This window comes from Monodon monoceros, unplaced genomic scaffold (assembly GCF_005190385.1).
Source record: "Monodon monoceros isolate NGI ecotype Baffin Bay Population unplaced genomic scaffold, NGI_Narwhal_1 Super_Scaffold_21, whole genome shotgun sequence".
Classification (NCBI taxonomy): Eukaryota; Metazoa; Chordata; class Mammalia; order Artiodactyla; family Monodontidae; genus Monodon; species Monodon monoceros.
This window is the reverse complement of record NW_021703778.1, coordinates 145,874,264-145,887,694: the sequence shown is the minus strand read 5'-3', so window position 1 is coordinate 145,887,694 and position 13,431 is coordinate 145,874,264.

Here is a 13,431-nt window from a genome sequence, read left to right as displayed (position 1 = left end):
TTGTGAGCAAGTGGGTAAGAATCATTAAACAGCCTGGAGCTCCTGGTAGCTTCACCTCTGAAATTTTTACTTCTTCAGAAAAGCTTCAGGAAAGGACTAGAAGGATTATACTACTGTGCAAACTTCTTCATGCAGGAGGAGAAACTTACTTCTTTTATCTATCTTGTACAGGTAGACCTTCGATAACGTTTTGTTGTAATAAATTGAACCAACTAATGGAAAAGAAAATAACAGACTAAAAATAATAGCATGAAATATAGTCTAGAACTTGATTTTAAAAGACTCTCTCAAAGTAGAAAAGAAACCCTGCAATATTAAATTAGTTTTGACTCTCTTGATAGAGGGTCTGTGAACTCCTTGTAACAAGTGTGATTTTTCTCCCCAGAATGAGTTCCTATTTCCAAAACTTCAAGAAATGAGTGTATTAATTGTGTCCTCATGAGAGGAGAGAAATTTTTCCAGTACTACCTAGTTAAACCTCTCCCCAAATCCTAAACCTCAGAAACTGTGTTAGATAATAATTGTTCGTTGTTTTAAGCTGCTAAGTTTGGGGGTATTTGGTTATGCAGCAGTAGATAACCTAATATGTCCACTAAGGGAGTTCCCTGGTGGCCTAGTGGTTGGGATTCCAGGCTTTTACTGCTGTGCCCCCGGTTCGATCCCTGGTTGGGGAACTGAGATCAAGCTGCATGGTGTGGCCAAAAAAAAAAAAGGAGAGAAATGGTAGACTCCAAGGCTGGGTCGGGGTAAGCCCAAACCAGATGAGCCTGAACATCTTTTTTTTGGCTGCACTGCATGGCATGTGGAATCTTAGTTCCCCAACCAGGGAGCAAACCCATGCCCCCTGCAGTGGAAGCACAGAGTCTTAACCACTGAATGGCGAGGGAAGTCCAGTGAACATCTTTTTGCCACCAAAAATGATGAAGTATGTCACAGGGACACAGAAGCCAGCTTGAAGGGGATCCTACTGGCCAAATCTGGGACAACTTGAGCACCAAAATAATTAATTACAATAATGCTTTACAAACATCATAAACATAGAAATTTATGAATCTAAACCAGTAATAAGCAAACAGAGAGAATGGAGTGTTCTTCCTTACAGTAGGATGCTGAGAGCTAGCTGATAAATGTAGAGGAAGTACTAGAGTATCATAAATACTAAATGTAAAATATTAGAGTATTGTACAGCTTTCATAGTAAAGATTGGATCAGACGAGAATTATCAGTGGATGCTAAATCTAGGGGGACTAAGATTCTGCACCCAATTTGGATTCTGCACCCAATTCCAGTTAGGGGAGCTTCCCACACACCACCAAGCAATGCTCAGACACCAGCTTGGGTGACTTACAATTCAACTCAATTCTGATACGATCTACCTGGAGATAATATCAGATCCCACAGGTTACGTGGTCAGTCCTATAAGATTGCCCCACACACACACACATTCAGATGCCAATCGAAAGTCCACCTGTGCTTCTGAGAAACAGGCTATAGATTGGAAGTCCCAATGATCCTCTGCTTGGATTCAATCAGTTTTCTAGAGCAGCTCACAGAATTCAGAGAAACATTTTACTTAATAGATTACCAGTTATTATAAAAGGCTATAACTCAGGAACAGTCAGATAAGAGTGATGCATAGGGCAAGTATGGGGAAGGGGTGCAGAGCTTCCATGCCCTCTCCAAGCTGGACAGTCTCCCTGCTTCCCCACGTGTTCACTAACCTGGAAGCTCTCCAAACCCTGTCCTTTTGGATTTTTATGGAGGCTTCATTATATAGGCACGATTGATTTAAGTCATTGCCTATTGTGACTGAACTCAGTCTCCAGCCCCTCTCCCCTCTCTGGAGATGGGAGGGTAGGAAAACTGAAAGTTCCAACCGTCTAATCACTTGGTTGGTTACCCTGGCAACCAGCTCCCATCTTTAGGCTACCAGTGGGCTTTCCAAAAGTCACCTCATGAACATAACAAAAGATACCTTGATTCCCTCATCACTTTTGAAGTTCCAAGGGTTTTAGGAACTTAGTGCCAGAAATGGGTAAAGACCAAATAGGTATTTGTTACTATAAATCACAATATAACAGGGATATTGTGTTGAGGAGCAGGATACTTGCACAGAAGTAAAGTGCAAGTGAGGAAAAAAAGTGGTGATGATCTCACGTGGCCTCAGCCTGCAGTGGCTTGAAGCAGGATTTCGGTTCCCAGCCAGACTGAGGTCGGGCCGTGGCAGTGAGAGTGCTGAATCCTAGCCACTAGACCACAAGGGACCAGTGGCCAGTGACAAGGCTCTGGCCCATGAGCTGGGTAGAAATGAATTTACACATAGAGATGGAAAGTAATGAAACAAGTAAAATATTTATTAGGAGGAAAAAGGGTACGTGTGGATAGACACATGGGCGGACTTAGAGAGTCGTGCCCTCGTGGTCGTTTGAATCGCTATTATGGGGCATTTCTTCTGGGTTTCCTTTAGCCAGTCATCTTGTTCTGAGTCCATATTTGGTATATCTCAGGGTCCTCCTATGTGTGCGTGTGCATCTCTTAGCCAAGATGGATTCTAGTAAAGAGGCCTATGGATAGGCCTCTACATCACCTATTATGCGGTGGCGCCCCCTCCCTTTTTGACCTTCAAGGAGCCTTTCTGCGTGTGTTGGGGGGGGGGGGTCGGGAAGGTCTCCTTGACTCCGAGAATGAGAAATATGTGGTCTTTTATCTCTTATCTGGGCAGGGCTCAGCTCCTCTCTAGCTCCTGCTACTTTTGAGTACCTGTCCACAGGGGAGAAACACCAGCTGTTCAGATTGGGGCCCATCTATCTCCTGCCTCAGTGATTATACAGTAGAAAAATCTGAAAGATCTTAATATTCCCTTAGTGAGCTTTGTGGATTAATGTCATTCATCAAATTTAAGAAGTTTTCAGCCATTATTTCTTCAAAAATTTTTTCTGCCCCTTTCTCTCTCCCTTCTCCTTCTGGAATCACCATTACATGTATGTTAGTATCTTAATGTTATCCTACAGGTCTCTGAAGTTCTGTTCATTTTTCTTCAGTCTTTTTTTCTCTCTGTTTTCAGATTGAGTTATTTCTATTAATCTATCTTCCAGTTCATTTCTGCCACCTCAAACCTGCTGTTGACCCCTCTAGTGAATTTTTCAGTTATTGTACTCTTCCGTTTCAGAATTCTCATGTGGTTCTGTTTTTAAAATTTTCTGTATCCTTATGGAGAACCTGTATTGGTTGATGCATTGTTGTCATGCTCTTTAAATAAGCTTTTCTGTAGTTCTTTGCACATGTTTATAAAAGCTGATTTAAAGTCTTTGTCTGCTAACTTCAACCTCTGGGAACACTGAGAGGCCATTTCTATTAACTGCTTTTTTCCCTTAAGTATGGGTTACACTTTCCTGTTTCTTTGCAGATCCCATAATTTTCTGTTGAAAATTTGACATGTTAGAGAATATATTGTAACAAACATGGATTCTGAAATTTACTGCCCTGGGGCTGTTGTTTCTGCCGTTTTTATTTCTTTGTTTCATCCCTTCTCTTTTTCTTCTTTCTTTCTCTTCCGTTTTTCCTTTTTTTCCTGCCTCCTTTCCTTCCTTCTTGCTCACTGGCTTTCTTCCTGCCTGAGCTAAATTTGGTCTCCACTCTGCGTGTATGCAGCCTCAATTAGGACTATGCTTTGCTCCAACCACAGCTGCAGCCTCAGGCTAGTGGGGCCAAGCTGTTGACCTTCTCCTGCTCACCTGCACTGGAGATGTCACTTCCACTGGCAGTACCTCTGAGTGTGGACCAGATAAAGCTCCAGATAAAACGTCTCCCTGGGCTTCCCTGATGGCGCAGTGGTTAAGAATCCACCTGCCAATACAGGGGACAAGGGTTCGAGCCCTGGTCCAGGAAGATCCCACATGCCGCGGAGCAACTAAGCCTGTGCGCCACAGCTACTGAGCCTGCACTCTAGAGCCCGCGAGCCACAACTACTGAAGCCCGCGCGCTTAGAGCCCGTGCTCCGCAACAAAAGAAGCCACAGCAATGAGAAGCCCGTGCACCGCCATGAAGAGTAGCCCCCGCTTGACGCAACTAGAGAAAGCCCGAGCGCAGCATCGAAGACCCAACGTAGCCAAAAATAAATAAATAAAATAAAATTTAAAACAAACAAACAAACAAAAAATCTCCCTTTGGCCACAGCAGAAAAGCTGCTCATGGCCTGCCCCATCCTGGCAGAACCTCCATGTATTGAGCTGGGGGTGGGGGGGGGGGTGGGGGGGAATAGGAGTAGCTCCAGGCCAAAACATCTCAAATTCCCTTTGTTTTTACCAGAAATTCAGCAGTTCCTGTCAAGCATAAATGCTTCTCAGGTTGTTATGTGCCTTTGGTCAATTTCCAGAGTGTAAAATGGTTGTTTATTGTCCCTCTTTATAGTTTGGTTTTGGGGGGAGTGGATTTGCCAGTCTCCTTACTTGGCCATTACTGGAAGTCTATTTAGTTTATTTTTTAGTTCCAAATCATTTTAGAGAAGGACTTGAGATTTTTGTGTGCATCAAAAGAGGCATGGGGAAAACAAAAAACAAAAAACCTTTTGAGGAACTCTGATCTAACTCAGCTCTCTCATTGTACAGAAGAAGAAGAAAAACTATATGATTTTCCCAAGATCAAATATCTTGGTTAGTTTTTAAAATAGTAGTAAATTAAGCTACCATTTATTTAAATAATAGTGTATAAAGTTACCTTTCCTAGAACATTTTTTCAAAATTCTTTAAAATACTGCCATCAGTTGATCACCTCCGTCCTTTCCATGTACTGTTTCTATGCCTATATGACCAGGACTTTTATAATAATGAATAATGGATCAAAATTATACCTGGTTCCCATTCCTGTTCCCAACCAAGCACTCGTTTCTAAGCCATCGTTTTTAACAAAAATAATATCAAATCTGAAATCTCAGAAACATAATGTTGAACAGAAAAAACAAGTTACAGAAGGAAACAACAGTATGATTCCATTTATATAAAGTTTTAAAACATGCAAAACAATACTGTATGTTGTTTATGGATACAACTTCTGTTGTAAAAGCATAAAAACATGCAAGGGAATGATAAACTGCCAATCCACATTGAGAATGGTTACTTCTGAAGGGAGAGAAATAAGATCCAGGAAGTGGGAAAATACAACTGTATCTCTCAAACTGAGTGGTATCTGGATGTTTCTTTCTTTTTTTTTTTTTTTTTCTTTTTGGCCGCCCCTCGCAGCTTGCCAGATCTTACCTCCCAGACCCAGGCCCTCAGCAGTGAGAGCTCGGAGTCCTAACCACTGGACCACCAGGGAATTCCCTGGACGTTTCTTATATTATCCTATAAACTTTTTGTATTCATAAAATATTTCATGATAACAGAAAAGTTAAATGCCAGATATATTATTTTAGGAGGACATGAGAGCTACATTCCCCCCAAAAAAGATCAGGTCGGCTTTTGGAACACACAAGCATCTATATAGAGCTGAGATTTTTATTCCACTCAATGGTTTTATCCGTTGTAGCCCAGAGATTTTAGCTTCCTATGGTTAATCTTTAAAAACCCTTTATTTTTTTGAAATCTTTTCAGAGGAGCACTAAGCCTTCACACAGTGAAGCCTTATGTTGGAGGACAAGTTGCAGGCTTTATTAGTGTCGGGAAAAATTGTGAAAGACTTGGAACTCGGTGGGAAAGATTACTAGGTGCTCAGTCTAGCAGAATATCTCCGCCTTTCATTGTCTTTGAGCTAATTTACAACTCTGTGTTGCAAAGAAACTGATAGCAGTGCAAATGATCCTTGCCCATAGAAATATAAATGCAAGTTGTTCCTGGAGTACAGTTGATCTCTCTCCCACTCACCTAAGAAACCAGTGCTGTGTCTATTAAGCAAGTTAATTTCAGCGTTGCTGAAATATATATGTGTCTACTCTCCAGATTATCTTTTGAATCAGCTGTAGTATCTTACTGGTACCCTCATTAATTAATGAGTTAAATAAATCTTGGACGCACTCTAATTTTCCATTTGTATGAGTCATGATTTTACGCTTTAAAAATAATTATCCTTTAACAGGAGGGAAGAGGACGCTTTCATCTCATCTCTGCCAAACCACACATATTACAGAATACATGAGGCAGCTCCTCCCTTGCAAAGACACTGGTCCCTTGTAATTATTTGGTCATATTATTTCTCTCCTGCTCTCTTCATTTTGCTCCTCCACGTTAGATGCTTTTCAAAAATCTTTTTTTTTTTTTTTTTGCGGTACGCGGGCCTCTCACTGTTGTGGCCTCTCCCGTTGCGGAGCACAGGCTCCGGACACGCAGGCTCAGCGGCCATGGCTCACGGGCCCAGCCGCTCCGCGGCATGTGGGATCCTCCCGGACCCGGGCACGAACCCGTGTCCCCTGCATCGGCAGGCGGACTCTCAACCACTGCGCCACCAGGGAAGCCCCAAAAATCTACTTTTAAACGTTGATTCTTTGCTCCCTTAACAACTGGAAATAAAACAAACATCTTTTACTAAGCAGGTAATATATAAGTTTTTTTCTCTGTGATTAAGGCCACATCTACACCCACTGTATGATAAAAAAAAATTAAGTAGTTAGGGGGTTTCAATCAGACTCATTTCCAGCTTCCTCCTTTCCAACCTCCCTTCTCCCAAACTCCGCATTGATCTTCCTCATTGTAAACACACTATATGCACTTGTCAAATTAAAAAGCGAGTGAATGGATGCCTATTGTGCGTTTAACGCCAGAGTAGGTGCTAAGTGGTATATCATATGTAAGTGAGAGTTCCTGACACAGCAAGTTTATAATCCAGTTTGGAAGACAGGGAAGTAACAGTATATGCAGTATGTGGTAAGTATCAAAAGGAGTGAGATTGGTGATAAATGCTTCATTCATTCATTCATTGAGCAAATACTTCTTTATTGTCCATTACATGCAGGTGTTGCGGTATACATGGTGAAAAAGACCAGCACAAATTTTCCCTTTACCAAGCTTAGTCTAGAAGGGACTAGGACAAGTAATCAGGCAGATACAGTACTGCGTTGTCAGGACTACATATATAGGGGAAGTACAGGATGTTATGGGAGTATATAGGAGGACAACCTGTCCTTGACTTGGGTGGGGGGGACGGATCTAGAAAGACCTCCTGGAGGAAGGGCTATCTCAACTGAAATCGGAAAGACCTTAGGCCAAATTAGGCCAGGAGTGGGGGTAGGGTGAGCAGATGGGTGTAGTAACGATTATTTGCATGTTTCTCCCACTACTAGACTTGAGTTTCTTGAACCTAAGAATTGTATCTTATTCATTTTTAGAAGCCCAGGGGCTAGCACAATCTTTGACATATGTAACGAGTGAGAGCGCAACATATATTTATGATTTAGCAGAAAGTCTAGGGGCTCTTTTCCCAATTCAGTTTGTCTACAGTGTCTCAGTCAAACCTCCTAACTCTGTGGTCAGAATTTGCAGCATTAGATAAGCAGCTGAGGCTAGGAGCTGAAACCAGGAACTCAGTATCTGCATCCTTTCTGCGACTTCTCATTCATCCTGAACCAGTCACAGAGACCCTTGTCTTAATTTTCTCATCTGTGAAGTGACTGCCTTTATATTTACCACCAGGGATACTGAGAACCTTACTTAACATTTAGGACAGAATTTGTAATCCTCACAACATGAGACCCATAACTGAGAGACCATACCATTATCATGGCCCATTTCATTTTATCTGGACGTTTTCTTAACTGGATTGGTTTCACATTTCAACGTGAATTAGTATGAGATGCTATTGTTAAATTAAGTGTTGAATTTCACTCCCCAGAGAGTTTTCTCCTTTAGTAACGGAAAAATGAAGTATACATTATTGCAGTAATAACATCCTCACTGTGATCTTGTCATTTCAAAAGAATCTAAAAACAAGAGTTTGGCTGAATTATTGCTTAGAGGAGAGAACTTCAGAGAAAAAGCATGTGCCACAGGAACATCTTTAAATGCTGTCGTTTTGCTTTTTCCTTTTTCCTCTTCCACATTCGATATGTGAGAATCCAGGAGAAGAGGAAGCCCAGCATCATTTAGCCTCAAACATTTCTTTTTTTATTTTAATTTATTTTATTGAAGTATAGTTGATTTACAATGTTGTGGTAATTTCTACTGTACAGCAAAGTGATTCAGTTATACACACACACACACACACATATGCGTATACATTCTTCTTCATATTTTTTTCCATTACGGTTTATCACAGGATATTGAATATAGTTCCCTGTGTCATACAGTAGGACCTTGTTTTTTAATCCATTCTATATATAATAGTTTGCACCTGCTAATCGCAAACTCCCGCTCCATCCCTCCCCCACCCCACCCCCCAACTTGGCAACCACAAGTCTGTTCTCTATGTCTGTGAATCTGTTTCTGTTTCATAGATAAGTTCATTTGTCAAACACTTCTTTTAAATAGTTCTCGTTTCTCCCCCAGCTGCTCCACCAATCCTGTGAGGCTCCTCTCATAGAACTTCTGATACTCTGGAGAGGACTGCCCAGCTATAGTGGGCAAGAGCTGGTGGATTAAGAGCTGCCAATCCACACCTCAGCATGCATTCTCATCAGAACCAGACTCAGTGGTGAGGCAATCAACACCTGCTTCAGTGTTTATCATGGCAAGAGACAGTGTCATAAAAGACGTAGAGATGTACAGATTATATAGAAATACAAATAGCTAAAGACTGTATTTATGGTACCAGTTAGGTGTCTTTATGCTCCAAATGGTGCTGTCCTGGAACCAGGAGATGCTCACTGGTGTGCACGTGAATAGCACCGTGTCACCTGAGCAGCATACTCAGGTTTTTAATCAGTTATCCCTTCACAACTACAGCCATTCTCCATTTTTTTCTGATATCACTAATAAAAACATTGTTATAAACAAACATCCTTTAGTGGAGTTCATCAACCTGAACACAAAATCATTAAACCAACATTACAATAGTATCTTCTGACAGCACAACGCCACTGAGCACATGTGCGGGGCATGGGGGGTGTGGAGGATGCACCTAGGGAAGGGCAGGGGGAAGAGGTATGTATAATAAAATCAGGAATTAAACTGAAAGGGGTGTCAAGCGTAACTAGTCTAAAACACAGTGTGCAGCCAAATCCTTGACAGTGGTGTGAAATTTCTCTCGGAGAGAACATTCAGTTAAGCAACTATTTTCGGAAACTAGCTGGAAAAGGGTGGCTAAGCAGCAGACTGCTGAGCATCACCCTGAGAAACAGCTAAACGACGGCTACGGAGTCAAAGTGGGTAGATGAACATATGAATGAAGATGTAAGCATTTTTGTGTGTTGGAAGTTATATTGCTCTGAGTAAATTATTAAGAATTTTAGGGACTTCCCTGGTGGTCCAGTGATTGGGACTCCACGCTCCCAATGCAGGGGGCGCAGGTTCAATCCGTGGTCAGGGAATAGACCCCACATGCCGCAACTAAGAGCCCACATGCTGCAACTAAGAGCCCACAAGCTGCAGCGAAGATCCTGAGTGCTGCAACTAAGACCTAGTGCAGCCAAATTAATTAGTTAATTAATTAAAACAAGAATTTTATAGTTTAAGGCTCAGCCAGAAGAAACTCTCATTAAGTAGCTCTTTAGTGACAGATGTTTCAATGGGTGATGGAATCACCCAACTCTGTTCCCTGTGCTCTGTGGTGCATGCAATGCTACAGAGGTCCCCAGTGCACACACAGTCTCCTTATACCACGTATGTATGTATGTATATACATACAATGCATCACTTCTTACTGTAAAGAACAGCATAAGGCCCAGCTCACTGCATATCAGCATCATTGGAATGCTTGAAACTTGCTGCTTTTTTTCCCCTGGAGGCTTCCCTGCACTAACTTTAATTCTGCAGCTTTAACTGAGACCCACAGGTCTGCCTAGACTTATATCCAGCTGCTTTGATGGTTCCCAGGGCTTGGCCTGTGTGCGTCAGGCACCCAGGTAGCCACACTTATGAGATCCAGTGAGATGGGCTTTTTCCTTTAATTCATTTTTTAAAATCTCTATGCTTCTGTCAGTTATCATATGAAAGTGCATTTCATTTAGCAGATCTTGCTTCTTTCAAGCCCTGCGATGGTGGCTGACTGAGTGGCAGCATTTTCTTTGCTGGGGGGAATATAAAACAAAGTGATCAGCAGTTCTCACGGCGGGGTCACGGGAACAGGCAGGCTTGCCAGGCCCATAGAAACCAGGAGCAGTGCTGCTGGCAGCAAGATGCATCATTTCCTCAAAAGCATGTGTCTCTCAGTCCCTCAGGGTCAGGGTGTCCAGGAGTCGCCTACCCACTCCAGGCCTCACTCTGATGCCACTCCCTTCCCAGCGCATTGCCTCAGCACAACCAGGAGAACCGTCCTGAGCTGGGGGCCAGGCAGAGAAGGTGGTGACAGCCAAGGGGAACACTGGCTCCCAGCTCCAGCTGCTGTTACCACTTAAGTGTCCTTGTCCGGACACAGAAGAAGAGCCACCGCAACCCCAGGTGCTTGGATAGCATTTTAAAAGATGAACTTTTTCTCCCTGGGTATTCTTTTTCCCATCAAGCAGGGAGCTTTATGCTTTATTACCTCAGAGAAGGTGTATGAAAGGGCAGAAGGTAGAGTCTTTCATTTTACAGTGGAATGTCTTTAACAAGAAAGTTGAAGGGAACTGATCCCCTTTAGTCCTGGCTTCCTGGTAGGGCCCCCAGGGAGGTGGCAAAGCCCCAGAGAGGAAAGGCACTGGGGCCCTTAGCCGTGCAAACAAGTCCTATGTCCTAAGTGGGTCATGGGAACAAAGCTGTCACCAGATCCGAAGGGTCCTGGGAAAGGCACGGTGTCTGTCTCCGTGTTAACCTTCAACTGTCACTGACTGGAATTGGGGCAGATCATGGAATCTTCACCTCGTGTGGAACCTGTGGATGCTGAGGGCTGACTGTACTGGCCGTTTTATAAAAGGGACTTGAGCATCCACAGAGTTTTGGTTCCGCGGGGGTTCCTGGAACCAATCCCCCGAGGATACCGAGGGACGACTGTATTTTGCCTGTCTGTCAGAATGGGGCTCAGAGGCGGAAACTCAACTGATGTGGAAAACAAAGAAAATGCTGTTCTTCAAGTCAGAATTTGTGGACTCAGAACCGTATCCTCTTTGCAGTCACTGGGAGAACTGTGGAGGGTTTTGTACCCTGTCAACATAGCTCTGCTGGAGCTACATTTTCCAGAATTCCCTCCCCTGTATTGTTCACGTTAGGCTTGGCCATGACAGAAAAATTGCAAGAGATTTGGAAGGCAGAAGAGAAGCAGTGGCCAAGATGCTCTGGAGGTCGGTTTAGGGCTCTGGGTGCCGCTGGGCGCACACCCGCCATCGCTGAACCTCACTGGTGAGGGGCAGCAGCTGGGCCCACCCTTCCTCTAGTGCCCACTTGTGCTTCCCAGGATGCTTCCTAAATAAAGTACTTGCACTCAAATTCTCATCTCAGGGGTGGCTTCTGAGAAAAAACAACCTAAAACAGACCTCATTGGATGGAACGATGGACTGAATCTGATAAGGCTCAATGTAAAGTTCTGTCCTAAGGTTTCAGAAACAATTCACATGTGTATGGGGGACCCACAGGTCTAATCGTTTCTGCAGCATGGGTGCCAGCAGGGCAGCTGCAGGTTTCAGAGCTGGAGCAGACTTCTGGCTGTGCCTGTGGGGAAGTCCAGGGGGGCGCCCATGGGTCCCAGTTTCCAAGAATTTTACATCCTGTCCAGCCGTACCAGAAGAATGCATGTTGTTTGTGTAGAGGATCTGCTGGTGCAGATAAAGGGAGGCACGTGAGTATGACCCAGATATATTTGAGCCTCTGTTTCCTTCCTTAAGTCCTACCTTAGCGCCACATCCTGGTCAAAAGGAACCCAAGGGACTGCCCATGCGGTCCAGTGGTTGATTCTGCGCTTCCACTGCAGGGGGCACAGGTTCGATCCCTGGTCAGGGAACTAAGATCCTGCATGGCGCGGAGTGTGGACAAAAAAAAAAAAGCTTATTTAAAAAAAAAAGAAGATGACTCTAGACAGCCTTGAAAGTAACAAAACCTTTATTAAATATCTCTGAGGTCAGCAAAGCCTTTACTAAACCACCTCAGAGACGTAAGTTGAGGAAGGACTAACATTGTCCATATGGCCTGAAAGACAGCAAGTTCTCCAGCCTCAAACTAGATCTCCAGGGCGGCAGCCTGTGGTGGCCTCTCTCCACTCTCCCCCACCCCATAGTCTGCACTGGGTTTCCAGTTCACATAAACCAAGACTTGTCCTCAAGAGTTTGGGGTGAGAGAAGGGGTAATGTTGTAGAGGACTAAGGGGTGGGGGGCTGATGAATTACACTTCAAAAATTTTTGTCCCTGTCACGTGTGAAAATTAATGATTTAAATCGACCATAAATTCAGGATCTACCACATACTCCTCACCAGAAAGTCGGGCCTCCTCTCAGGGAGAATTAGCGTAGAATAATAGTACATCTACCACTCAAGTACCTCTCACTTCTCTGGAAGCCAGTTTCCAAGTTCAAATAGGTATTGCAGGGAGGGTTGCTAATGACCTCCTAGCCCGTTAGTAACATTCTTTACGTCGCTTCACAGGCTGATGCAGGTAATGTGACCCATTGCCCCCTGGCAAGGTGTGAGCGCCTCGATCCGCCCTGGCACAGCCGTGCTCACCATTCTCAGGTAGCGTTTCCTATTGTCCAGACAGTAAAATCCAGGCCAGTACAAAGAGCTTCAGAAATTGGCCGACTTCTAAGTCCTTTCCTATTTTATTCTCTTTGGCACTGATGTATGGAGTAAAGGATTATGCGGTGGAGACAGTGCCAAAACTTCATTTTCTCTGCTAATGGAAAGAGAGTAGGAGGAAAGAAAACATGAAACAGGGCTCACATTGTTATTCTTCCTGGGCAGCTTGCTTCTGGAAGGGACAGCAGAGCCACTGGTTGTGGGAACAGGGGCTCTAAGTTGCATCAGAAATGGCAGCCACTGCCCATGAAGGCTGAGCAAACTCCCTGAGGCACCCAAGCAGTAGGCAGAGCAATTCAGAGGCAGCAAACACTTGCTGCCTCTGTCCCTCCCACCTAGAAAAATACAGGCAACAAGTCATCGAATGGGAAAAAATATTTTCAACTAGCAGAGCCCTAATATTTAAAATATACATATTCCAATCAATCAATAAGAAAAAGACAACCCAACAGAAAAAAATGGGCAAAAGGCTTGAACAGGCATTTCACAAAAGACAAAAAAATATATCAAAAAGATGCTCAAGTACATTAATTTCTAGAATAAAGCGACTTTAGACAGTAATGAGATACCCATAAACATCTTACAAAAGAAACAAAAATTTTAAAATCGACAATATCAAATGATAGTGAAGATGCAAAACAATGGGAAC